General features: G+C 36.7%; 1 protein-coding gene across 3 annotated transcripts in view; it reads left to right on the top strand.

The window, feature by feature from the left end:
• Positions 1-26,852, top strand: part of ITCH (itchy E3 ubiquitin protein ligase) — a 143,945-nt gene that overhangs the window by 5,409 nt on the left and 111,684 nt on the right. The window contains exon 2 of one of the 3 annotated variants that reach the window (XM_027867088.1): positions 17,721-17,866. The exons of the other annotated variants lie outside the window; for them this stretch is intronic. The gene's annotated coding sequence lies outside the window, so the exon portion shown is untranslated. The remainder of the gene's footprint in view (positions 1-17,720; positions 17,867-26,852) is intronic. 3 annotated transcript variants of the gene reach the window in all.

The following is a 26,852-nucleotide window of genomic DNA, read 5'->3' as shown; positions in this document are numbered from 1 at the left end:
ATTTTCTACTCATTCTGAAATTTCCATGGATTATTGCATTCATTGTGGGGTAGTTTGGATGATAATTGTATTTTAGTCTGTTCTGTCATCCTAGATATAGATAGAGAAAGTCTAGTAATTACCTAAATTCAGTCACAACTCCTTATACGAATCAATGTAAGAAACATGCATTTTCAAAAATAAAACCTTTAGTTAGGATTAAATGATTACTAAAGAAATAGAGGAGGAATCTACTTTCTCATTCTAGGGATTAGAGTTTTATCCTCTAGTGAATAGTGGGAAATAAACAAATCCCTGGAAAACTCATGCTTTGGGATTGGGGAGAATATTGAAAAATGTTCAACTGGGGAAATTCGCTGCCTGCTATCTTCAACCACCTTAGTCGTAGTAGGAGGCACTTTCTCTCTGGTCGCTGAGCCAGCCAGGGCAGCTTTGAGCAGGCCTAGCTCTGGCTCTCCTTCCATGTGGACTTGGCCTTGGCATTTCTTTCTTCTCCATTTTCTGGAGCCAGAATGGTGTGAGCTTAATTTACAGTGCAGGCATCCCAGCTAAGCAGACTGGCCCAATAGCATGAAGCTATCTTTTCTGTCTTTAGGGAAAATCAAAACTGCATCTGTTTTGTAATTGATTCTATTCTGTATCACTGCTGACATTTTGTGCAGCTGCTGAAGTCATCATGTCTTTGAATTAAGTTCAGAAGTTCTTAGGTTCAGAAGTTCAGCCTTCCTCTCCTGGTTAAGTTTAAAGGTTATTTTCCTATAAATCACTTTAATTAAAAGAAACCTGTTATCTCCATTGGGCTAGCTCTCCTTGTACAATTAGAGGAAATCTGTTTTCTATAAACTATTGGTTCTTGCAGGTGGACTCAATCAACTAATTTTCTAGTGACAAGATGGAGAGAGGGATTGTTACTATGCTTCTGACTTTGTAATCAATCACATTGTCTTCTACATCTATAATGTTGTCTTCTGTTTTTTGGGTTCTCCTTCACTTGTCTATAAAAATGATCTGTCAGTTCTTATTCAGAGTTTTAGCTTTCTGAGGAGGCTAAGATCCTGTTTATTAGCAAATTTGTGCTTTGTTAACAAATTGATTGGGCTCAGAGCTTTATACCTCAGCTTGCCTTAATTTCAGTCACAACACCTTGACCTCTCAGGGACACTTCACAACTCCCTGCATGCCATTCCCAGTTGCTTCTCAACATTGTGCTCTTTAGATTTTTCTTTTTTTCATCATCCCCTTGCTTCTAGGATTTCTGGTTCCTCTCTGTGCTGAAATTCCCTGCTCCCAGTTGTCAGATCTTATAGGACTTTAATACTGGGAACTTCAATGAGGCCTTTACTGAAGACCTAGAGTCTTATGGGAAATACATTCCTTTCAATAAGTCCTTATTACACCACTCATTGTGCTAGGTGTTAGGGAAATAGAAAAATTTCTCATAGGTTTTACTGTCCTTGAGGAACTTGCTATCTAGTATGAGAGACAAAATTACACATGAAAAGTTAAATAACAATGCAATGATACATGAGATGTTATAAGGCAGCATGTAATTAAATGACAAATAAGTGGCACAGATAACTTCTTTGAATGCTGGAAGGGAGGAAACACTGGATTGGAATTGTCCACCAAGTTAAAAGGTAGATACTGATCTGGATCTTAAACAACCAGGTGAAAGTTTGATAGGTGTAGAAAAGAAAGGAGGGCATTTAAGGGTGGGGACAGGCATGTGCAAAGATGGGAATATAATGTGCTTGATATAGTTGTTGCACATCCAGTAAACTAGTCTGTCTGGGACCCATAGAGGAAGAATGAGAAGGTTGGAAAGATAGGCATTAGAGTGTAGAGGAGTTTGAATTTTATTTTAGGGGGATAGCCAGGAGGACTATTGAAAGTTTTTGAGAGGGAGAGCTACACAGGATGGATTCAACTAATAGATAGAAGAACTAAATAGACATTGCAAAGGCACTGTGCTAGGTGTTGAAAGATAACAGTTCTTGTCCTCAAGGAGTTTTATAATCTCAAAAAGAAAGGAATTGAAGACAGGCAGGTTTGGGAGACTAGTGTAATAATCCAGGTATGAAAGGAGAGTTTACATTAGGGTTTTAGGGTATTATAGGGTATAATTAGGGTAATAGTAAAAATGGAAAGTCTTGCATTAATGTTTAGAGGAATTTTTATTTTAAGACATCCAGCTTATAGTAGGAATTGAACAGGCCACATTACTAGGGAGGCTTTTCCCTTTTACTTGTTTTCATAACAAGGGTTGACTGATTGAGAATGGTGCAGTACAAGCAGTTAGAATTTTTTCATCACATACAAATTTTGCTTAACTATGTTCCCAGTCTCAGCACCCTCTGGATGATAAACATAACTACATTGTGATTTACTAGATTACATGAGCAAAATAGAAAGCAATAGTATTTTAGATGATAGAAGTTGGTAATTTTATGAGTTTTCTTATCTAAAGTATATACTGAATTTCTGAGATTTAAGTATATTAAAAAGATTAAGTATTGAAAAGATGTGTAATTTTTCTGTGGAAACATGTCATAATTATTTTGTTTATGTGTCAGAATGTTTAAAGAAATGGAAGACAAGTAGTATTGTAAAAAGGTAAAATGTGTTTATTCTGTCTGTCCTGAGTGATTCTTGGGATTTTGAACCAAACTTTTTTCTTTCGTTTTAAAATTTTTCTTTTGTTTTAAAAACCTTTCTTAATTGAGTAGTTCTGAAATTTACTCAGAGAAGGATTTTGCTGTCTACAAAAAAAGTAATAATAAATTAGAACTAGTGTTTTTATACCTCTTTTTCTTTAGAAGTTGAAGGGTGCTTTATAGACATTTATTCTCTACATATCACTATAATGCAGCATTGTAATGCAGACACTGGAATTTTCCCCTTTTATGGATAAGGGGATTCCTGAGAATTTTATGTAAACCTTTAGCAGATGAGCAGAAACATTTACTTTATGCTTACAAGTTAGCTTAATGATGGTGTACTTATGAGAAGTTTATACTACAACAGATAATACAACTTTCTAGAGAGTTTTAAACCTTTGGGCTTTTTAAGTGTTAAATTCTAGAAGTTTTCATTGACTTAATTGAAATTGATATGTTTGTGATTGTTTATATATTTAAGCTTCTAAAAGTAATTGTTGAGATATGTAGAGAGACTTAATATTCTCAGCTTCTGCTGCTGCTATTCTCAGGTCCTGCTGCTGTTACTCAGTCTATATAGCTATTAATAAGTAAAAGCATCTAGTGCAATGGTAGTTACTCTATTCTCAGCAAATATTTTGATGGTAGAGGAGCTAACTAAGTTCTTGGTGGAAAGCATAAGCGGAAGGTGGGCCTGTTCTTTGTCTTCAACCTATTAGAACTTTTTTTATTTGTATTCCAGACTCAGAAGGGGTGTTTGTGTGTTTCCTCCTTGTTTCTTCAATTTACCCTTCTTAAGCATTCTCTAAATGGGGTAACATTTAAGAAGAAAACGGATATCCAGACTTTTTCAGACTCAGTGATATACTTTAGTATAGATTATGTGCAATTTTCAATGGCAAATGGGGATTTTAAAGAGCTTTTAGTTCTACTAAAACACCAATTTAGAGTCTGTGTTAGATTTCCTGTGAGGATGACTGCCTGAATGGGAGACTTTTTGATACCTACTCCAGCAAAACCTTGAAGTTTGTTTCAGTTTGAATAATGATCATGAAATCCAGTTAGAAACTTCAGTGATTTCTTCCACCCCAGAACTGCACAAAATGATCAGCTAGAAGCCTACAGGCAATACGAAAGGGAACCTGTCAAAGATTGCAGCAGTATAACTAGATGTAGAACACATGTAGCCTGCAAAGATCTGTCTGGAGATAGAAAGAACAAAAGTCTTTCCTGAGAAAGCCCTAAGAGTAGGGACCTTATGAGTACCAGCTGATTCTTCATTGGCCAACAAGTGGGGCAGTGGGAGGTAGTGCTGTGTGCGGACCATAGTTCTCAGTCTGGGACTCTGTGGAACTTAATGCTCTACCATGAGAAGCCAGAGATGACCCTGAAAATTCACCACTCTGAACCACAAAGATCCCACTAACCCAGGAGGATAGTGTCAGCACAAGAATCCTAAGAGATTTAAGGCCCAGATCAAGCAGAGCTGATTACCCTATCCATAAATGCCCCGGGGTAGAACTCGGACCAAGGGATAGAAGTTAGAGGTGGATTTCAACTTAATCTGAAGCAAAACTTCCTAACAGAGCTATCCATAAGTGAAATAGGGAATTATGTATCTCGGAAGGTCTTTGAGCAAAGGCTGGATGATTGTTCCTTGGAAATGTTATGGAAGGGGGTGGATTGGACAAGATAACCTCAGAATTCCCTTCCAATTATCAGATTTTGGACTTTTCTGTGTATTTCATTTGTTTATATGTGAGAATAAATTAAGTGTATGATATATTTTGAGAGGCTTAGTGTAATAATGGTGACTATATTATGATTCTGTTTTTACTAGATTCAGTTATATCAAGGAAAGGTCATCTTGGGCTAGGTCTTCAGTGAAGAGCTGCAGACTAAGATTAGTTTGAATTTGCTGTTAATGGGTAGTGCTTTTTCCCCTTTTGGAATTGATGTGATTAGTTCTCCCAGTTTTCTAATTTTTTTGGGAGGGGGGAGGGATTTACAAAAATCTTATTGGTTATGTTTTACAGGCTTCATTTTAGACAAGTATGACTTTGTTTATCAAAGCAGCTAGTGGATAGACCTGGAGGCTTCAAACACTCACTAGCTGTATAACTCTGGGCATTAAACTGCTTTCTGCTTTAATTTCCTTATCTGGAAAATTGGGATAACCTACCTCCTACTGTTATGAGGATCAAATGAGGTAATATTTGTAAAGGACTAGGATCCGTCAGAAAGTAACGAATTCTGTGGAGGTCTTTGCAAATCTTAAAGCTCTATATAAATATTATTATAATTATTATGTTATGTGATTATATATTATATTACATAAAATACATACTACTAGATGTAATATAATACATAGTAATTTATCTAGGATTTATTAAGTACCTTCTATGTGTCAGGTGCTATGGGTACAAAGACAACTGTGAACAGTTCTTACCCTGTAAGGACTTATTTGCTCTCAAGAGGGTACTTATGTATATTCAAAATACGTGCAAAATAAATACAAAATAATTTTGAGAGAGAAGGTGCTCACAATTTTGGAGGGGTCAAAAATGAGTCAAGCCTTGAAGGAACTAGGAATTCTAAGGGGCGGTAGTGAAGAGTGAGTGCATTTTGGGTTAAGAGACAGTTCAAAAGTGTTGACATGGGAGATAGAGTGTCATGTATGAGAAACAGTAAGACTAGTTTAGTTAAACTGACAAGGTAGGTTGATGTCAGGTTGTCATGGACTTTAAATGCCAAACAAAAGAGTTTACATTTGATCCTATAAGTAATAGAGAGCTATTGGAGTTTGAGTAGAGGGTAGAAAATGATTTTATACCTTAGAAAAACCACTTTGGTAGTAGTAGTAGAGGATGGACTGGAATAGTGAAAAACTTGGGCAGGGAGGCTAATTAGAAGGCTATTGTGAGATATCATGTGACCAATAAGAGGAGAGAAGTAGACATTTTCTCTGTTCCTCACAACCTCTCAAACCTTTCCAAAATAGAAATTATGCACCAGAAATAAAATAGTTCCAGCTGTCTCCTTGATCTAGGCCACCAAGAACCCAGTTATGGTAAAACAAGCAAAACAAACAAAAAACCCTCCATGAACCAATGCCTAACTTGAGCTCACTCTGCATCCCACCTTCCCCTCCCCCTTGCCCCCCAACCTTACTTTTGACTTCAAGACCGAAAAAGCTTGCAACAGAATGCAATCCCATATCCTGTCTCCGCTTCTCCCTCTTTTAAGCGCCTGGAGATCCAAACTCTGTACTGCAGAAATTAGCCAGGGCTGGGATAGCCGACACTCTGATAGCATTCTGTGCTACTCCAGAGCCCTTTATGAAAGAAGAGGAGCAGAGGGAATGGGGCAGGACTTACATTTGGGTTTGTAATAGAGTTCAGCTCTCCACTTTCATCCTTTCCTCATCCCAGTGCCATAAAGATCCAAACTCCAGACAGCAGAAATTTTCCCAGGTAGGAAGAAGCATTTCAGTGTTCTATGTTGCTGAGCAAGCAAACTGAAGAACAGAGGGAACAGGACTATATACCATGTATGAGGGATTATGATATTTCACTAAGCCAAAGAAAGAGAGTCTAGCACTCAGTTGGATCCAGTTTTGTTGCCCCAAAAGCCACTTGCAGCCGAGACCTCATTTATTCAACTATGAATTGCCTAGTGTGGGAGGGGACTGAGATTCTTTGAGATCCAGCTCCCTGGGGGGAACCATCATCAGAAGGGAGGGAGTCAGAAAGTGAGCAGTAGGGGAAAAATAAGGGGAAAGAGGCTGAGATTACAAAAGATCTCAGGAAGAAGAAAACTGAAGGACCTTGAGCATAAGCAGGAAACACTGTGGTCTAGTAAACAAGTTAAATTATCTATAAATAAAAACTGCAAAACATCGGAAAATTATTAAACACCTGATGAAGCAGAGAACCCTGTGGATTTTGAGGAGAGCATGGAACTACAACATGTTTTTCTTGAGTGGCTTAAAAGAGAAATGTGAATTATGAGAGCAGAATTTATGGCCTCTACAGCAGAAATAATTTGGCAAAATAGAAAAATATGAATCTCTAGTGGCAAGTCTTAGCAAAGAAAAGAAAGAACAGCTGATCAGGAATGCAAATACAAAGAAGTGAAGAACAGTCTAGAAGAGAAGAAAAAAGAATAACATTAAAAGAAAACATGCTTTCCATATAAGCAAATATATTAATCTTAAAGACATGATGTGTAGAGACAATTTAAGGATTATAGGTCTCCCAGAGAACACCACAAATCAGAAGTGAACACCGTGATATAAAAGCTCATGGAAGAAACCGGCTCAGAACTTTTAAACAAAGAAAACAAAATGCCAATTGAAAGACTCTATAGATTGTCTACAGAAAAAAAAACAAACCCAACAACTCCAAGGTTTCAGATTCCGAGACACATGGTGGTTTAATTTAATAATTCTATTGAGAAACAAATTCTGCTAGTGACTAGGAGAAAGACCTTCAAATACAAAGGAAAGGAAATTTCAATAATACGAGATTGTGCCACCAGAAAACACAGGACAGAATGGAATGATACTGTCTAAAGAACAGTGGAGCTCAAGATGTAGCTCAAGGTAACTTACCTTGCAATCTGAGCTAAAACATAAATGAAAAAAGAGCAGTAATAGAAGAGTGGTTTTCTACCAGACTTGAAGAGGTGGTTTTTTGTTTGTTTGTTTTTGGTTTTGTTTTTTGCTTCTTGAATACCCCAGACAGCTGAAATGCAGAAGGTATGAATGAGTGCAGCAGCCACGGACAGCAGCAGCCACAGTGATAACAGTGAGACCATTATTAAGAAACTTTCTAAATATACCCGAGGAGACAAATGAAGGTAGAAGACAGGCAGAGATGATGGTAGAGGTGAGTTTGGGACGTTATGGATAGAATTTCAAACGCCACCTACAGGTGAATCAGTGTTTTTGATGGGTCTGAATTACAAAATGGGAGGGTGCATGGAAGGGAGGAGGAGGATTAAAGGGAGTATGTGATGTGCCTTGTTAATTTAAGTCCAGGGCTAGTAATAAGGGGTAGGTAATAACTATGGTCTCTCAGGAAGAGAGCCTTCAGGGAGTCAGTGAAGAGGAGGGGAGGGAAAAGGATAGAATGGGGCCACAAGGAGAGTCCTTATTTTGGTGACGTGAGGGGTGCCACTGATAAATGCTTCTGTGTGTGAGGAGAAGTGTTCTGTGAAAGGAGATGGATTACTTGTGCTGGATGTTTGCAGGGATTTGGTGGTTGGAGAAACTACTCATCCTTCCACAGGAGGAAAAGAGTCAGAATCTCTAGAGGCATCTGGTGGAAGTGGGAGGTCATGGACACAGAGTGAGATTTTTGAGGCAAATGGGGAAGGAGATTGACCTAGGGAGAGGGCCAAGGTCAGTGGCAGGTTACATGATTGTAGATCTCGAGGAGAATTCTTCTGTGGAGCAGAATTACCTGCAGGAATTCTCGGAATGATGCACAATAGAATAGAGAGATCTGGGGAAAATTCTACAGGTAGTGGCAGATACTATTTAGGAGGGAGACCCCAGGATGAGTATGTCAAAAGTTTTAGTTCCATGAGGAATGCAGAAAATAGGAACTAGATAAGTATAGGAGCCATGAAGCAGAGAATTGGGGTATAGAGTAGACATAAAGGGAAGATGATAGCAAGTGAGTGAAGAGAGTGAGGGAGAGAAATCCTCTTTGGAAAAGGACATAGAAAATGAAATTTTAAAAAAACCTAATGAATAGAAGTTGAAGGAGAAGACAGGAAGATGTATTCTGCTTGACTAAATGAGATGGGAAGAAGAGGGGAAGAATTTAAATAACCAGATAAAAACAGGAAGGAAATAGGAACTCATGATCAAAAATTCAGAGGGGAAAGGAAGTAACAAATGGAAGGGGAGGAGTCAGGGACTCATAGAAGAGAGCAGGTGGAAATAGAGCCACCGTAAAGAAAAGGGTAAGCTAAAGTAACTGAAGAGACACATTACTATGTTTACAGCAGAAGAGGGAGAAAAATCACAACTTAGAAAATCCCTCAATATTAGAGACAAATGAAGGAAAACGTAAACCCAATTCTCATCTTTTTAAATGTGAATGGATTAAACAGTCCAATAAAACTAAAGAGTGAGAGGTTTAATAAGAAAATAAAACCTTTGCTTCATTGCTTAAAAGAAACACATTTAAAAAACAAAGACATACACAGAATAAAACTGAAGGCCTGGGTAAAGATTTACTATGCTTCAGCTTCATAGATATTGTAATGATACTATCTGACAAAACAAAAACGAACATCCAAAAAGGATAAATAAGAAAGGTATGTTATGATGAAAGGGACATAGACAAAAAAATCAATATCATTATTAAACTTTTATGTTTCAAATGCCTTAACATGCAAATTCATAATGGAACTATTAACAGCTACAAAGAATACAAAGACAAAAACATACTAGTAATAGAATTTAATGTCCCTCACTTTTTGATAAGTCTAAAAGATGAACAAAAGGGAAAATAGAGAACTGAACAAATTGTTGGAGAAATTAGAGCTCAAAGACTTAGATATCTTCCAGATGGGACTGCAAAAGAATATATATATTCCTCAGCCACCATATGAAACTTTACAAAAGTTGACCATATATTAGGGCACAGAGATATTGCAAACAAATATAAAAAGGTAGAAATAGTAAATACATCCTTTACAGACCACAGGGCAATAAAAGTTATTGGTTCAGAGACCACAAGCAAAAGACATGGACCCAAATGGCAGCTCAAAATTGTAAATAATGAGTAGGTCAACGAACAAATCATAGAATCAATAATTATGCGAAAAGAAAATGATAATGAAACAACACTTCAAAATTTCTGGGATGCAGCTAAAACAATAGAAAGAATCATGTCCCTGCAAACATACATTAAGAAAATAGAAAAAAAGAGGATTAATAAACTGAATATGCATTTTAAAAAAATAGAAAACTAATAAGTAAACCTAAAATGTGCACCCAAAAATAGCTATTAAAAATTAGTCTCTGATCATTTAAGTGCCAGACACTTGCTCAGGTCTGGGGATACAAAGTCTGCCCTCAAGGAGTTTATAATCTAATAGGGAAAGACAACACATTTAAAAAATCTTGAAAGAGGAGGATTCCAGTGAAGGGAGTATGATCAAGTCCTTCAGCAAGGTGGGAAGTGATGAGATGGTTGCCCTGGGCACTCTTCTAAAAATAGAGGATCTGGGAAGAGTTCTTTAGTGTTCATCCACCGCTCTTTCCAATTAGAGGGAGAGAAGGGCCCTAGCTGGAGGGGTATTGAAAAGGTATGAATTTCAGAGTTGATGCAGGATAATGAGTTTCTGGAGACCTTGATGAAATTTCAGAACATCCTGGTGGGAAATGAATTAGATGGAGAAATAGAAAATGAATTAGATGGAGAAATAGATAAACTGGAAACCAAAAATGTTTTCATAGAAATGATATAACTAAGTGCTGATTCTTTGAAAAGACTAATAAAATTGATAAACTTTGACCTAATATGATTAAAAAGAAGAGGATGGAAAATTAAGAGTAAAATAGCAAATGAGCAAAGTGAAATCACAAAACCAGAAGAAAGAAAAAGAATAATCAGAACCTGTTATACACAGTTATATGCCAACAAAACTGAGCAATAGAGGAATACTTTCAAAAATATAAAATACCCAAAATGACAGAAGACCAGATAGAAATCTTAAATAGCCCAGTCTCAGAAAAGGAAATAGAACCAGCTATATAAAAGGAACTACTAAAAGAAAAAACCTATTGGTCCTGATGGATATACCAGAGAATTCTATCAGACTTTTTTTTTGTTTTTTGTTTTTTTGTTTCTTTAATAGTATTTTATTTTTTTTCCAATTACATGTAAAGATAGTTTTCAACGTTCACTTTTGTAAAATTTTGAGTTCCTTATTTTTCTCCCTCCCTCTCTTCCCCTTTCCACCCTCTCCAAGACAGCAAGCAATCTGATTCTATCAAACTTTTTTGTTTTGCTTTTTGGTGAGGCAATCAGGGTTAAGTGACTTGCCCAGGGTCACATAGCTAGTAAGTGTCAAGTGTCTGAGGCTGGATTTGAACTCAGGTCCTCCTGACTCCAAGACCAGAGCTCTATCCACTGTGCCACCTGGATGCCCCTCTATCTAACTTTTAAAGAAAATTAGAGAGCATCTTACTAGAATCATCTTATGGGAAAAATATAGTTCTAATAATGCCTAAGCCAGTGAAGGATAAAACACAGAAGAAAAAACTAGACCAATATTATTAATGAATATCAATTAAAAATTTCTAAACACATTCTTGTCAAACTAAAGAAATTAATTCACAAAATAATTCATTATGGGCTAGTTGAATTTATACCGGGGATGCAAGGATATTTCAACATTAGAAAAATAATCAATACACTCTTTAAAAAGTAAAACACCAAAACCACATGGTTATCTCAATGAATGCAAAAAAGTACAACACTCATTTATGCTAAAAATCTACAAAGTATAGGCACAGAGGGTCCTTTAAATACATATATACACACATGTACATATACACATGCATATATGTGTATATATATACACACACACACGTAGTTATCCCTTCCACATTGTGACTTTCCCCATCACAGTTTTGATGTAGTGCAGCTCAACTTAAAAAATTAAATGGGAATTTTTTTGGAATTTTGTGGAAGCTTCAGACATGTGAAGGCCAGCAGATAACATAAAAAATGTTCAGAAATTCAGAAATGCAAAAAATAAATGTATAGTATTGTATAATATCAACATATTTTGTTTTTTAATATCATAATAATTCAGACTTCTTCTTTGGTACAAAGGGAGGGCCAAAAACTTTTACATGGATTTTTCCAGATCCCGAGAGCACCGTGTCTCTAACCCCCTCAATGTGATAGGGATAACTGTATATGTATATCTGTAGTACACACGTACATATACATATATAAAATATATATTTAATTTCTAAAACCAAAAGCAAGTCTCATGTGGTGATACGCTAGAAAAACTTTTCCAATTAATATGAGAGTAAAGCAAGGATACTCAGTATCCCCACTTTTTATTTGATATGGTTCTGGAAATGCTAACAATCACAGTAAGACAAGAGGAAAAAAATCAAAGGAATAAAGATAGATCAAGAGAAGATACAACTATCCTTAATTGCTGCTGGTATACTTTGGACAATCCTAGGGCATCAGCAAAGATACATACTGATACAATAGTTTCAGTGAATTATAGGCTCTAAAATAAACCCTCAAAAATCAACCACATTTCTGTATAATAATAATAATAATAATAACAGAATCTAAGAAATAGTAATAGAAATGGGTATCCTATTCCAAATCACTCCAGAATGCATAAAGTATCTGGGGATTGATCTACCACAGCATACAGAAGACTTGTTTAGATTCAATTAAAAAGTGCTCCTTAAAGAAATAGAACAGCTTAAATAGCTGGAGGAATATACAGTGCTTATGACTGAGCTATGCTAATATAAATTATTAAGGCAGATACTTTGTAGAACTTGTTAAAATAATAACGAATTCATTTGGAAACACAAAAGATCTAAATTATCTAGGGAAATGATGAAAAGTAGGGATGAAGGGGGAATAACACTTCCAGATCTCAAGCTATGTTATAAAGTAACAGTCATCAAAACTACCTGGTATTGGTTGAAAAATAGAGTAGATGAATGGAATAGACTTGACAAGGAAAATCAGAAACAGTCGAACTCTAAACTCAATTAGTGTTTGATAAATTGGGAAACACAAAGTACTTAGGAAAGGACTCCCTATAATAAAAAAACTGCTGGGAAAGCTGGAAAGCAGTGGAGCAGAAAAAAGGCTTAGATTAACACCTTGTACCATATTCCCCAATGCATTCTAAATGGCTAAATAGATACATAATCTTTAATATTAAAGATCATACTGTAAAAAATTAGAAGAGAAACATACCTCTCAGCTAAGAGTAGAATATATATATATTTTCTTTTTCTTTTTGGTGAGGCAGCTGGGGTTGAGTGACTTGCCCAGGGTCACACAGCTAGGAAGTGTCAAGTGTCTGAGGCTGGATTTGAACTCGGGTCCTCCTGACTCCAAGGCCAGAGCTCTATCCACTGCGCCACCTAGCTACCCCACCATGGAGATATATTCTTACCAAACAAGGAATAGAGGCAATCACAAAAGATAAAATCTTTGATTATATGAAACTGAAAAGCTTCTTCACAGACAAAATTAATGCACTTAGGATAAGAAGGGCAGCAGTAAAATGGGGGGAAAATCTTTGTATCAAATTTCTCTGATAGGGTTTGGTATCCAAGATATATAAACACTTAACTCAGGCCTGTACAACCTGTGGCCCGATTTCCTCTACATATGAAGGATGTTTTCCTCTACATTTTTGGCAGGATCCTGAAGGCCTCATGTTGTGCAGGCCTGACTTAACTTATACAGATAGTTCTCATTTTACATAAATTTGCATTATGCAAATTTGATTTGGTAAAAAGAATTCCAAAAGAAATCTGCATTCCACAAAAAACTACCTGTGATATTCTTTCTCTTTATTCTTGCCCCTCAGTGTTCAGCTGTGGCCTCCCCATTCCAAAAAAAAAAAAAAAAAACCAACAACAACAACAAAACTCCTTCAGGTGAAAGCATACCAAGCATAGAGAGACCACAGCAGGCACCGGATTAAGGTGCTTAGTTTAAGACCTCAGGTGCTGAGGGAGATGACCTTTGAGTAGCTCTATCCACTTGCCTGTGCGTCTGGCCCTCATGTGTCTGTCTTCCTTCTGTCTTTGTTCAGGTACCATATATCTGTTCCTGGCCCCTGTACGTCACCCATCCTCTCCTCTCTGTGTCTGGCTCTCTCCTATCTGCCCCCACTCATGTTCTTCCTCTCAAGGTTCAGGCCAGACCTCTATGTGGTTGGCCTTGGCTCCTGTGTGTTCCTGCTCCTGTGTGTTCCTCCTCCTGTTGTGTCCTTTAACGATGTGCTGGCCCCCTCTCTCCACATATGCATGGTCCGCTTCCTTCCTTCCATCCTTCCTCCCTCCCTCCCTCCTTCCCTCCTTCCCTTCTCCACATCTGTGGGCTAATTGGCATTCATGTAACAATTGTTTTGGTCCATTCAAGTAAAGTGAGAACTGTATACAAAAAAGACTAATAAATAGTTCCTAATACGTAAATGGTCAAAGGATATGAACAAATAGTTCTCAAAAGAAGAATTGCAAAGTATTAACAACCACATAAAAGAATGCTCTAAATCACTGATAGTAAGAGAAAGGCAAATCAAAACAACCCTGAGGTTTCATCTCATACCCTGCAAATTGGTAAAGGTGACAAAAAATGGCAAAGGTGTTGTAGGGGTTTTGGGATGATGGTGGAGCTATGTATTGGTATAACCATTTTGGAAAGCAGTTTTGAATTATTTAAATAAAGTGACTAAAATGTTTATATCCTTTTTACCCAGAGATTCTATTGCTGGCCTCATACCCTAGGAAGCCATCAATAAGAAGAAAGTTCCTATATACTCCAAAATATTTATAGTAGCTCTTTTTATGATGGCTAAGAATTGGAAACAAAGTAGATGCCCATTGATTGGGGAATCCAATGGCAAGACAAATAATGGTACATGAATGTAATGGATATTACTATGCTGTAAGAAATGATGAATGTGGTGAATACCGAAAAGCATGGAAAGATCTATCTAACTGATACAGAGTTGAGTAAGCAGAACCAAGAAAACAATATATACAATGACAACAACAACATAAATGCAAAGGACGACCACACAGAAATCAAAAGTGAATGTAACAAAATTATAAGGATCAGGCTTGACTTAAGAGATATAAGAGGATGTTCCCAACCCATACCATCTGGAGGTGGGTTGTGGTCCACAGGTGTTGCACATTATATGGTTTTGGATTTTTTTTAATAATTTATTTATTTTTAGTTTTCAGCATTCACTTCCATAAGATTTTGAGTTTTAAATTTTCTTCCCCTCCTCCTCCTCCCCCCTCCTCAAGACAGCATCCAATTTGATATAGGCTCTACTTATACATTCATATTAAGCATATTTTCACATTAGTCATAATGTAAAGAAGAATTAGAAACTAATGGGAGGAACCACGAGAAAGAAGAAACAAAACAAAACAACAGAAGAAAAGGAGAGCAAATAACATGCTTCTGTATGCATTCAGACTCCATAGTTCTTTCTCTGGATGTGGATAGCATTTTCCATCATGAATATTTTGGAGTTGTCTTAGATCTTTGCATTGCTGAGAAGAGCTAAGTCTATCAAAGACAGTCATCACACAATGTGGCTGTTACTGTGTACAATGTTCTTCTGGTTCTGCTCACTTCATTCAGCATCAGACCATACAAGTCTTTCCAGGTTTTTCTGAAGTCTGCCTGCTCATCATTTCTTATAGCACAATAGTATTCAATTACATTCATGTACCACAACTTGTGTTCAGCCATTCTCCAATGTATGGGCATCCTCTCAGTTTCCAATTCTTTGCCCTGGATTTTTTTTTTAATGTATTAATTGGTTGTGCTGATATTTTCCTCCTTTTTTTGGGGTAAAAGATACTGTCTGTCATATGGGGAGGGGGGAAGCATATTGGAGAAAACTATTAAAAATAGGATGCTATTAAAAGTGATTAAAAAATAAAAGACATTAAAAAAACTTAAAAAACAAGGAGACTGTTGCAGTAGTTGAGGTGAAAAGTGATCAGGGTCTGAATTATACTGATAATTGAGTGGAGAAAAGGGAACAGATGGACACCTGAGATATTGTGGAGGTCCAGTGTTAAGATTTACCAACTAATAGGATGTAAAGTGAGAGAGTAAAGAGTCAAGGATGCCACTGCTTTTATACCATTAAAGTTTAGCACTATCTTCTTCAATACTTAATAATATGAAGGAAATATTGAGGAATGTTTAATAGAAGGAGGTATCCCAGAATAGAAGATGTTTTCTTGAGAGAGTTAGAGTGACTTAATGGATAAATAGAGCCAATGTAGTATAATGGATAATGCGGCTGTCTTAGAATCGGGAACACCTGCATTCAAGTTCTGCCTCTGACAACACTGTCTGTTTGATCTTGAGCAAGCCCCTTAATCTCTCAATGGCCCAAGCAACTCTTTAATACTATAGTGTAAGTTGCAGAAGAGGTGCTACTCTGCATTTGTAGATAGGATTTCCTTACCTGAAACTCCCTATCCTAATGAAATGAAAGATATACTTAAAAAAAATATTTTGTTGAATTCCAGGGCCGTAAGTTTTGAGATAGAGGGTACTGGATAAGTATCTCAAGAGTAGGGAATTATACTTGGAGGGCCAAGACTTTCAACTTCACATTTGGTTTACAGCATAACTGTGGCATAATCAGATTATCATATTTAAGAAAACTAGACTTTTACTAGTTGAACAGCTGTCATATTAATTGTGGCATATTAAGCCTTTTACATAAACTTAAATAATAAGTCAAGGCCAAACTTGTACTGGAAGCAATTTATAAAAGTAGTTGGCGTTCTTTTTAAGGCTCAGAAAAAAGCAGGCATCAATTGCCTTCTGGAATATTAGGTCTAGAATGCAACATATAAAATGATGCTCAAAAATATAATTAAGTTGGTTCCAGTTCCTGACTTTCTTTTTTTTAAAATAGTTTATATTTTATTTTTTTGAAGTTTTATTGGTGCAGTTTTATTTACATTACTATCACTTCCTCATCACACAGTTTTCCTTTGAAACAGACAATCAGTTAAGTAAATGAGCCAGTACATTGATTATGCCTGACAGTGAATATGTGCAGCATTTGACATCTTAAATCCACTGCCTCTCAATTGAGAGGGAAATATTTCCTCATTTTTCTAGAATCTGAACTTCCTGAAGTGCATTCTGACTGTACCAACCTCTTAGTTAACTCCAGTGGCTTCTGATCACCTTAGAATCAAATGTAAAATCCTCTTGTCCTTCAAAGTCCTTTATAATCTATCTCCTGACCTCTTCCTACTTTTCTGTCTTCTTAACACCACACACTTCTCCCCATCAGGTAATCTTCAAACCATTGAAACTGGGTTCCTTGCCGTTCAGATGAAAAAGATACTCTGGGCATTTTCTTTCATTGTCCCCCTTCATGTCCAGAATGTTCTCCCTGCTCATCTTTGTCGTCTTTCACATCCCAGCTAAAATCCCCCCTTCTTCAGTAAGCCTTTCCTGATCTCCCTTAATTCTAGGGCTTTCTTTATTAAGTATTTCTGATCTATCCTTTATATAGCTTATTTGTACATAGTTTGCATGTCGTCTCCTCCATTCAGCTGCGAGCTCCTTGAGGACAGAGACTATATTTTGTCTTTTCTTTGTATCCCCAGTGTTCAGCAGAGTGCCTGGCATATAGTAGGTGCTTAATGTTTATTGGCCAATTGCTTGAATCAGTATTTGTTGTTATACTTATTTGAATTCTAATGAATTTTAATGTTTTCATTTTATGTTATTGTCAATGTGTGTATCCTCTTGGTTTTGTTTTCTTTGCAAAATCTGTTTTAAAGTGGACAGTATTATTGTTAAAGTTCATTCAGGTTTTTCTGAGTTTCTCTGAATTTCTCCTAATTCACCTGACTTTCTTTACTCAGTCATTACACTATATTGTTGATATTACTTCAAATACCCTAACATCCCAGATCTTCAGTTTGCTCAGCTGTCATGACCTATTCCTCCACTCTACCTCAGATATCCACAGAGTTAACTTTGATCTTGCCATAACCCACAAGTCTTCCACTCCCATATTAAATCCCTTTTTCTAATAAAAAATATTTTATCATCCCATCTTTCTTTGTGCTTTATTACACCTAAATTTATTCTTCATCCTCAATACAATCTCTAATTCCTCCATTCCTTAGTACTATGCTAGTCCTTTACCCCTGCTAAGACCATAACTTCCCTTCCTTCTTAATTCTCTACCCCTTGATGAAGTAGTTCATTGATACACTATTCTTCCCTTTCCTACTTTTTCCTGTTGCAGGTCACACTTTGTCAAACTCCAGCCCTGGATTACTCCCACCATTTGCATCCTTTGCTTTTGCTCATGTACTGCTGCACCTGGAAGAAGTCACAACTGTGGTGACTGGGTCCACTACACATTTATCTTCTGTAATCTCGCTGCAGCAGGTACTACTCTAATTGATTCTCTATCCCACACACCACAGTGGATATTTCAGACCCTCTTTTCTCTTTTCAGTTCTTCCATACCAGGTCTACTCCCATTCTCTTTGGTTTTGGTTTTTGTTTTTGTTTTTTTTCTCATAAACAGTTTTTATTTTTGTTCTCAGCATGTGCCCTTGTAGAGTTCACATGGTCTGGAGGCAAAGGGAAAAGCTCGATTTAGATTTGAACAGGTCTAGGCAGGTTACTTGGAGTAGCATTAAGTCAGAAGGCCTCAGAGAGAGGGAATTTACATGTGTATGCTTTTCTGAGATGGGTAATACAGTGAACAGAAAAATCAGTAAAACAGACTCTCAGGTCTGCAGAGGTCTGCAAATACATGTATACACATACACATATACATAGTTGTAGATATACATCTCTATGTATGTATGTGTGTATATATATGTATATTTACACACATTTGTATAAACACCTCCTATGTAAGATTTCAACTTCCCTGTGTTTTGTGATCAAAATACAAATGGTGTAGATGTTGTGCATCACTGATTTTCCTTGTGTCAGTCTCTCCCTCCCACCCTACCCCCCAACATAAATAACATAACAAAAGGTTGGATGTTCCTAAGGTTTTTTTTTCTCTTTTCAAGATTTTGTTTTGTAAATCACTTCCCCACCTGGCACCCACTGCGCCCCCCCCCCCCCCCCCACCTCTGGGCTTGTAATACAGCAGAATGAATTGGATAAGATGAATTTCCAGTGGTGGACAGCTCGACATGACTTCTTGTTATCTGGTGTAGGGATGGGTTTTTGCATTTCCACCAAGAGATGCTACATTAGGAAGCAGATAATTGTTAGGACTGTCCCACTGCCCTCCATAAGGGTGGAGCTGGTTGGACCACTGAGAAAATCTGAAAGGTGTTTAGGGATGTGACATCTCCAGCAGTTTCTCAGCTCAGTTACTTACAGAGTTTTCGTTAGCTACATTTTCTGCTTGGAACAACTGTTTCCAAAGATGCTTCTTTCTGAGAGGAAGGCAAGGAGGTGAGGGGGTGGGAGTGGAGAAAGGAACCAAAAGAACCAAACCAACCCCACTGTCTTAATCCCCCAGCTTATCATCGCATACCTTATTAAGAGTAGATACTGGACAATGATTGGTTTCTTTCTTTAAAGAAAGAAGAACATGAAGAAGAGAGAGAGAAACAGAGAAAGAAAGAAATGGGGGGAGGGGAAAGAGGAAGATTAAGGAGAACATTGTGGCTCTTTTTTCATAAGTAAATAACACTGAATGCTCTGGATTTGATTCTTGGTGGTTGCAAATTCAGGCTGCAGTTTTAGTGTTGACTCGTACTACATCATGACCTTTTCAGACTCCTTCATGGCCACGTAGACATTGGCAAGGGTAAAATAATTCCTGAAAAAGTGAGGCGAGATCTCTACAGCCATGGTTGCTACCATGGTGGTGCCTGTCAGAGCCTGGTGTTGTGCAAGATGTTGGCCAAGCTGATCAGGGGCACATCTTTCATATGATGTGGGGTGTAATGGAGGGCCTGCCTCAGACAATTGATGGCCTTTTTCCCTTGTCCTTTCACTCCACCCCCATTCTCTCAGTGGAGGACCTCGTCTCATGCTTCATCCCTAAAGTTGAGGCCACGAGTTGCCTTTTCTTTCATTTTTCTCCTTATCTTGCACAATCACTGTGATTTACTTCTTTACTCCAGTCTCTAATAGAGAGGCCTCTTTGTCAAGTCTAACTCCTCTATATTTACTCTTGATCCCATCCCCTCTTGTCTTATCACATTAATTACTTCTGTTCTCATCCCCCTTGTCTCTAATCTTTAGTCTTTTCTAATGGTTGCTACCTCACTGTCTACGAACACTCTTAAGGATCTTCTGTCCTTAAAAATCCCTCAATAGATTGGACCATCCCTGAAGGCTATTGTCTTGTATCTTTTTTCCCTTTATTGGTTAAACTCTATGGAAAAAGCTGTCAACACCTCTGCTTCCTCTCCTGTCATTCTCTTTTACCCCATCGGAAATCTGGCCTCTGATCTTATCACTCAACTGAAACTGCTCTCTCAAGTTACCAGTGATCTCTTAAATGCCAAATTCAGTAGTCCTTTTTGAGTCTTTATTTGTCCTGACCTCTCTGGCTTTAGATACTCTTAGCCACTCTCCCCTCCTTTCTCCTCTCTGGGTTTTTATGTTCTCCTACCTGGCTTCTCTTTCTCAGTTTCCTTTGCTGGATTTTCATTAATGTCATTTCTAGTACCTGAGTGTATGCCAAGTCTTTGTCTTAAGCCTTTTCTTTTCTCTGTATATTTTTCACTTGTTAATCTCATCTATTCCTCATGGATTCATTTGTCTCTATGCAGATGACTCATATCTCTCACTCATATGTCTAGGCCTTGTCTCTCTGCTGAGCTCCAGTCCTCCATCCAGCCTCTCTATTGGACATTTTGAACTCAGTGTCCTTTAGGCATCTCGAAACTCTATGTGTCTTAATACAGAACTAATTACATTTTCTCTCAAATCTTTCCCTCTTCTTAACTTCCCTGTTACTGTTGAGAGCACCATCATCTATACAGGTTCACAACTTTGGTGTCATTCTGACTCCTCACTCACACTCATCCAACATACCCAGTTAATTGCCAAATCTTGACATCTCTCCACATGTATCATAAATGTACCTCTTCATTCCGCAATGATCATGATAATTCAGGACCATATTGCCTCTTATCTGCACTATAGCAGTGATCTTCTAAATGGCCTCCCTGCCTCAAATTTCTCCTCCCTTCAGTTCATCTTCCATGCAGAAAATGCAGATCTGACCACATCACAGATCTGACCACATCACGTCCTTACCTCCCCCCACTCAAGGAACTAGTGCCTCTCTGTTACCTCTGAGATCAAATAGAAAGTCTTCTGTTTGACATTTAAAGCTCTTAAGAACCTGACCCTTTCCTATCTTTCCAGTTTCTTTACACATTACTTCCATGTACATACACTTTCTGTCTACTGGTCTATTTATTGTTCTTCACACAAGACATCCATCTCTCTTTTTCCTTTGCACTCGTTGTTCTCCATAGCTACAATGCTCTGTCTTTGTACTTGCCTCTCAACATCCCTGTCTTCCTTCAGGAGGCTTGCTCAAGCAACACCTTTTGTAGGAGGATTTTCCCATTAACCCTAGCTCCTAGTGTCTTCCCTTCTATGTTTACCTTGTATTTGTTTTATATGTGTCTTCCATATATAACTGTATATGTACATGTTCTTTTCACCATTAGAATATAAGCCTTTTTTTGTATCCCCAGTCCTTGAGACTTAATGCTTGTTGATTGATTGATTCGTGTTGGTAAAGGGGTGCTCTTGACTTCCCAGAAAACATGGGCAGAGCTCTTTACTTCCTACAACTCTGGGAAATGGTACCCAAAATAATAAATGGAGTGTTAGGACTTCTTGGTAACCAGCTTTGCTACTGTAAAAAAAAGGAGATCAGAGTTTTAATGCAAGTGTTGATATTGGCTGCTTGGAAATCTGTAATAGGGAACATTCTCCCTTTCCGTGGAAGAGACTTACCTCCTTTCTGACTCCTCTACCATTCTCCCCCATTTCCTCCTTTTCCATAATGATTAATCCTGGTGTCCCATTCTCCATAGCAATAGGTATATGGTAAGTAACTCTATTGGACATCATGAAGATATTCTTCACACCAGAATCCCTGGTCTCATTCCTCATTTGGTTTAGGACCATGAGTGAATGGCCTATCTGTGGAAAATCTCTTGCTTTAGTAAGGTTGGTTGAAAGTTGACTGTACTTAGATTCCATTTCTCTAAACGCCATGTACTCTAGATCTTTGAACTCTAGATTTTCCTTCTCAATATGCTGTTTTTCTCATTCTTTTTATCATGTTTTGATTTTTGACAAGTGGTTTGATAAATAATACATCAAGGCTGTACTTGTCTTTAAAAACAGCTGACTAAAAGACATTTATTTTAAAAACTGGATATGTCATAAGTGGATATGATATTCTAAAAATATCTGATTATATTGGGTGTGTCATTTCTAAAAATAGCCTGACTGAATTTTGTACTATCACCTCATATCTTATTAGCTTAATAACAACTTATTTGGAAATAGAAATTTTTATTCAAAAGAAATTTTAGGGAAATAGTTTTGTTTTGCATGGGAAAGATGATTCAATTAAAGAATCTTGGGCATTATCTTCCTTTATCATGCTTCTCAGGAAGATGCACTAAAGTTACTGTGTAAAATTTCTTATCCCTAGCTATGCATTAACACCTTTTCCCTAGATTTGAAGATCTATTTGCCAGAGTTTCCTAGTGTGATGAAAAATATCACTTAAAATAATGGTGTAGATTAGAAGTGTTTAAAAAAAGCATAGTCCTTTGTTAAGTATATGATATACCTCTGATATACCTTGACTGTTTTCCTCACTCACCCCACATATCTAATCAGTTGTCAACTATTGAAGTTTCTTTCTCTACATATCACCTGTGTCCCCTTATCTCCACTCAAACCACCATTATCGTACATCAGTACCTTATCATCTCTTGCTTAGATTGTTTCAATAGTGTTCTAATTGAGCCCTCTGCCTCAAGTTTCTCTCCACTCCTTTCTATCTTTCACTCAGCTGCCAGAGTGATTTTTCTAACTCTAGGATCAGGCAGTCTCCTGGAGAAAGTGATGCTCAAGCAGACTTTTGAAGGAAGGCTGGGCATTCTAAAAGTCAGAGGTTGGAAGGAAGGTATTCTAGGTATGAGAAACAGTCAGTAAACAAATAGGCTTGGAGATGGGAGGAATGTCTAATGCACCGAATGGTAAGTACACCGATGTACCTAGGTTGTAGTGTATGGAAGGGAGTAAAAGATAAGAAGATTGGAAAGGCAGGAATTGGCTAAATTGTGAAGAGTTGATGCGTTGATCAGAATTAATCTTTCAGAGTTGATTTTTTTTACAGTGTTGAAGTTGTACAAATTGTTCCTCATTCTGCTGACTTCACTTTGCCTTACTTCATAAAAGTCTTCCCAGGTTTTTCTGAAACCATCCCCTTCATCATTTTACATAGTATAATAGTATTCCATCGCATTTGAATACCATAACTTTTTCATCCATTCCCCAGTTGAAGGGTATCCCCTCAGTTTCTAGTTCTTTGCTACCATATATTTGGGGCAGCTAGGTGACACAGTGATAGAGTGCTGAGCCTGGAGTCAGGAAGATTCATATTCCTGAGTTCAAATGTGACCTCAGACAGTTACTAGTTGTGTGACTCTGGGCAACTCACTTAACCCTATTTGCCTCAGTTTCTCATTTATAAAATGAGCTAGAGAAGGAGATGGCAAACCACTCCAGTATTTTTGTCAAGAAAACGCTAAATGGGGTCTCAGAAAGTCATACACCATTGAAACAATTGAATGACAACAATATATATATTGTTGTACACATGGGTGCTTTTCCTTTTTCTTTGGTTTCTTTGGGGTGTAGACCTAGCAGTGGCATTACTGAGTCAAAGGAAATGTGTGTTTTGTTTTATTTTTTGAATAATTATTTTTTTCCCCAGCTACATGTAAAAATAATTTTTACATGATAATTTTATTATGTATTTAAAAGGAATAGCATATTGTACTTAATTGATTTACAGTTTCACGTACAATCATTTTTTAAAATTATAAAATGTTATAGAAATGCTTTTTTATTCCTTAAATTAAAAATAAAAAGATAATACTATCAAAATATGCCTATGCTCCTCACAGCTACGTGTAAGAGATTTCTTCTTTATCAAAAGAGATAGAAGCAGTTATAAAAGATAAAATAACCTTGATTCCTTGACACTGAAAAACTTCTGCACAGATAACATTAATGCATATAGGATAAGAAGGAAGTGATCAAACAGGGGAGAAATTTTGCATTAAATTTCTCTGATAAGGGTTTGGTATCCAAGATATTTAAACACTATATATATATATATATACACACATGCACACACATCTATAAAACTTAGAGCCATTCCCTATAAATGGTCAAAATATATAAACACATAGTTCTCAAAAGAATTGCAAAGTATTCACAACCACTTTGAGAAATACACCAAAGCATTAATAATAACAGAAATGCGATTCAAAACAACCTTGAGGTTTTAGCTTACATCCTGTATATTGGCAAAAAAAAAAAAAAAAAAAAAAATTTAAAAAAGGCAATACTCAATGCTGAAGGGTTTGTGGAAAGATAATCACACTAATATATTGTTGGTGAACTGTGAAGTGGTACAAACAAATTGGAAAACAATTTAGAATAATTCAAATAATGTGACCAAAAAAAGCCCATGCCCTTTGAACTTAAGACTAAATTACTGGGCTTGTTTGTCCTTCATTTTTTTTCTTAAAAGTTAATTAATTACTTTTTAGTTTTCAACATTCACTTTTATAAGATTTTGAGTTTTAAATTTTTCCCTCTCTCCAAGATGACATGCAATGTGATATAGGCTATACATGTACAATCATATTAATCAGATTTCCACATTAATCAGATTGTGAAAGAAGAATCAGAACAAAAGGGAAAAACAATGAGAAAGGGGAAAAAAAAGAGAGAAAATAGTATGCTTCCATATGCATTCAAACTCCATAGTTCTTTCTCTAGATGTGGATAACATTTTCCATCATGAGGCTTTTGGAATTGTCTTAGGTCATTGCATTGCTGAGAAGAGCTAAGTCTATCAAAGTTGTTAATTATGTTGCTGTTACTATGTACGATGTTCTCCTGGTTCCTGCTCACTTCACTCAGCATCAGTTCATATAAGTCTTTCCAGGCTTTTCTGAAGTCTGCTTGCTCATCATTTCTTATAGCACAATAGTATTACATTCCATTCATATACCACAACTTGAAGCCATTCCCCAGTTGATGGGCATCCCCTAAATTTCCAATTCTTTGGCACCACAAAAAGAACTGCTATAAATATTTTTGTACATGTGGGTCCTTTTCCCTTTTTTATCATCTTTTTGGGATATAGACCTACTAGTGGATCAAAGGGTATGTACAGTTTTATAGCCCTTTGGGTATAGTTCCAAATTGCTCTCCAGAATGGTTGGATCAGTTTACAACTCCACCAACAATGCATTAGTGTTCCAATTTTCTCACATCTTCTTCATCATTTTCCTGTTTTGTAGTGTTAGCCAATCTGATAGTTGTGAGGTGGCACCTCAGAGGTGTTTTGATTTGCATTTCTCTAATCAGTGGTGATTTAGAGCATTTTTTTTTCATATAACTATACATAGCTTTAATTTCTTTATCTGAAAACTGCTTGTTCATTTCCTTTGACCATTTATCAATTGGGAAATGACTTATAGTCTTATAAATTTGATTCCATTCTCTATGTATTTTAGAAATGAGGCCTTTTTTTTAATCAGAGACACTGGCTGTAAAAATTGTTTCCGAGCTTTCTGCTTCCCTTCTTCAAGTCTATTTTGGTTTTGGGTGATTTTTTTTTTTTGGTTGTTGTTTTTAAATTTTGTTTTGTTTTGTTTTGCTAGACAGTGGGGTTAAGTCACCTGCCCATGGTCACACAGCAAGCAAATGTCAGGTGTCTGAGTCCAGATTTGAACTCAGGTCCTCCTGACTCCAGGGCCAATGCTCTATCCACTGTGCCACTTAGCTGCCTCTCTGCTTCTCTTCTAATCTTGTTTGCATTAGATTTGTTTGTGTAAAAACTTTTTAATTTAATGTAATCAAAATCATCCATTTTGCATTTCATAATGTTCTCTATCTCTTGTTTGGTCATAAATTTTTCCATTCTCCATAGATCTGACAGATAAACTATTCCTTGCTCTCCTAATTTGCTTATGTTATTATCCCTTATGTCTAAATCCTGTACCCATTCTCAGCTTATCTTGGTGTGTGGTGTAAGATAATGGTAAATGCCTAGTTTCTGTCATACTATTTTCTAGTTTTCCCAGCAGTTTCTGTCAGATAGTGAGTTCTTATCCCAGAAGCTGGGTTTATGAAACAGTAGATTGATTATTTTAGTCATTGACTACCGTGTCTTGTGTACCTAATCTGTTCCACGGATCCACCATTTTATTTTCTAGGCAGTATTGAGTAGTTTTGATGATTGCTGCTTTCTAATACAGTTTTAGATCTGGTATGGCTAGGCTACCTTCCCTTGCATTTCTTTTCATTAATTTCCTTGATATTCTGGACCTTTTGTTTTTCCAGATGAATTTTGTTATTATTTTTTCTAGCTGTATAAAATAATTTTTTGGTAGTTTGGTATGGTGCTGAATAAGTAGATTAATTTTGGTATAAATTTTTATTATATTGGCCCATCCTACTCATGAGCAATTAATGTTTTCCTAATTGTTTAGGTTTGACTTTGTATGCAAAGTATTTTGTAATTATGTTCATAGTTCCTGGGTTTGTCTTGGGAAGTAGACTCCCAAGTATTTTATATTGTCTACGGTTATTTTAAATGGAATTTCTCTTTCTATCTCTTGCTCCTGGACTTTGTTGGTAATACGTAGAAATGCTGATGATTTATTTGGGTTTATTTTATATCCTGCAACTTTGCTAAAGTGGTTAGTTATTTCAAGTAGTTTTTTAGTTGATTCTCTAGGGTTCTCTAACTATAACATCATATCATTTGCAAAGAGTAATATTTTTTTAATAGTACACTATTGAATATTAGTGGTGATAAATGGACATTCTTGCCTCATGAACCCTGATCTTATTGGGAAGACTTCTAATTTATCCCCATTACAGATAAAGTTTGCTGATGGTTTTAGGTAGATACTCCTTATCATGTTTAGGAAAGCTCCGTTTATTCCTATGTGATCTAGTGTTTTAATAGGAATGGATGTTGGTTTTGTCAAAGGCTTTCTGCATCTATTTAGATAATCATATGATTTCTGTTCATTTTGTTATTTATATGGTCAGTTATGCTGATAGTTTTCCTAATATTGAAGCAGCCCTGTATTCCTGGCAT

Source organism: Vombatus ursinus, unplaced genomic scaffold, assembly GCF_900497805.2.
Source record: "Vombatus ursinus unplaced genomic scaffold, bare-nosed wombat genome assembly UNPS02014785.1, whole genome shotgun sequence".
Taxonomy (NCBI): domain Eukaryota; kingdom Metazoa; phylum Chordata; class Mammalia; order Diprotodontia; family Vombatidae; genus Vombatus; species Vombatus ursinus.
Note: the sequence above shows the minus strand (reverse complement) of the source record. Positions and strands in the feature narration are given on the sequence as shown.